The following is a 2,283-nucleotide window of genomic DNA, read 5'->3' as shown; positions in this document are numbered from 1 at the left end:
TCCTCCTCCTCCTCCTCCTCCTCCTCCTCTTCTCCTCTTCTTCTCTTCTTCCTCCTCCTCAGGGTGTCGCTATGCAGTACAGGCTGGCCTTGACTTCACTTTGTAGCCCAGGCTGTGGGCTACTCCATAGAATTCTGATGTCCCTAGTTGGAGCTGAGGCCCAAGATGAGAAGCCATGCTCTAGACCTCATTTTTCTAACCAGCAAGAGCACGTACACAACTTAACCAGTAGGCAGGGCTAATTATAACAAGACTGTGAAACTTCTAGCTAGTGAATTTGCTACTATGAAGTTAGTATGCAAATCTTATTTCCCAGGACAAAGGTAATCCATTCCTTTAACTGAACAACTGCAATCTTATGATAAATATTTTGTCCATGAACTTTCCTACAAAAAATGTGATCTTGAAGTCACAAGCTGCAGGTCAAAAGATAAATTCATAAAGCCTTTGACTAGTCTCATCCTTCTTGGCAAAATACACTGGCCAGAAACTCGCCAATGAAGACAATTGCCATGGTGATGGGTATCCATGCAGCCGTTTGAACAAGACTGCACTTGGCTGGTGGCCTCTATCATCTTTCTAGTGACTGGCAAAGAGCTTCCAGACTCTGCTTCTTTTACACCTGAAGGCACTGGCTAGCTAGCATGCTTGATGTTCAGGAGACCCGTGTGGAGAGTCTTTAGACATCTCCAAGTTTCTAAGTAGTACTGGGATTCGCAGCTGTATGTGTCAGCTCATTAGGGTGCCCAGATACTGGGTTTACCAGCAATGGCTTGGGCTTGTCCCAGGAACACAGCAACTACATTAAAAGCTGATGGTAGGCTGGGGAGATAGCTCAGTAGCTTAAGCACCTGCCTTGCAAGCATAAGGTCCAGAGTTCAATCCTCAGTAGCCCTCTCCCCCCAAAAAAGCTGATGGTAGGGGCAGTGAGATAGCTCAGCAGACTAAACACCTGCTTAGGCAAGCTCAGAGTCCAGGTTTTGATCCCTGGTACCATGTGCTGCACTGGCCCTGCCCCCAAGCGTGCTGTAATTCCAGTGCTGGGGAGGCTGAAAACAGTAGGATCACTACAAGTTTGAGCTGCGTAGTGAGACCCTGCACACAATTAAAAAAATAAATGAAATAAAATAACTAAAAGAAAAGAAAAGCTGATGGTGTCCTGGACTGCTGCTTCAGGCTCAAAGGAAGTTGCTGACAATTCTGCTTAATGTGAGCTGTGCAATTCAGTGTTTGGGTTGCTAGAAAATAGCCTCGAATGCACCATGTGACATTGTCACTAACCTGTCACCACACTGGCCAGACCTGTGCACAGGGCATCAAATGCCAACAAGAAATGGATTTTAGAAAAACTGACAAGGACAACTAAATGCTGGTGTGTTCTGGGCTCAGCATGCATTTTCCAAGCAGCCCCTGATGGCAGCAGGACAGCCCACTTCCATGGGTGAGGCCGGACAGGCGTGAGCAGGTGCAGAATGGCAAGCAGAGACCGGGCCACAGGTGCGCATTGAACTCAAAGTGTGGCCCAGGCCAGCCTTGAACTCATGCATAAGAGGGCTGGGATGTAGCTCAGTGGTAGAGCACTCCTGGGTTCACACACATGAGGTAATACGTGATTCTTATTTAAATCAGTTTGAACTATTATTTTTATTTATTTATTTTTTTTCATAGAACAATGAACACCTTTATTACATAAGTTAAACCAAGAGGGAAGGTTGATTTGCCTTTCTGGGCCTTGATTTTCCTCCAGCTCTTTGCCCTTTAGCACATAGCCCTCTGCTTGGCCACACTGGCCTGGTCTTGATGCAGTGCAAGCAAGAAGCTTGCCCTGCTGGAACTGCTCTTCCAGAAGACTGCTGATTTTGGTGTTCTTTTTCCTTTCATCATACTTCTTTTGAATTTTCTTTGATTGTTTTTTATTTAAAATCTCCTCCTCGGGGGCTGGGGAGATGGCTCAGTGGAATAAGCGCTTCGCTGGCAAGTGCAAGGGCTTGAGTTCAATCCCCAATTCTTAAAAAAAAAAAACAAAAAACTCCTCCTCCTCAGGAGTCAGCTTGGCCCCCTTTTTTCGGCCCAGGGGTAGTACATAGTGGGATTTGGACCACTGTCGGTGCGGCATGCTGTCAATGAGCACGATGCAGTTCTTCACCAGGGGCTTGGTGCAGACCAGCTCGTTATCGGACGCATTGTAAACAATATCAATGATCCCTGTTTTTCTTTTTTAATTTTATTTATTTGTGTGTGTGTGTGTGTGTGTGTGTGTGTGTGTGTGTGTGTGTATGTGTG

This window comes from Octodon degus, unplaced genomic scaffold (assembly GCF_000260255.1).
Source record: "Octodon degus isolate 3935 unplaced genomic scaffold, OctDeg1.0 scaffold00018, whole genome shotgun sequence".
Lineage (NCBI taxonomy): Eukaryota > Metazoa > Chordata > Mammalia > Rodentia > Octodontidae > Octodon > Octodon degus.
The sequence above is the reverse complement of the archived record's forward strand: the minus strand, read 5'-3'. Positions refer to the sequence as shown.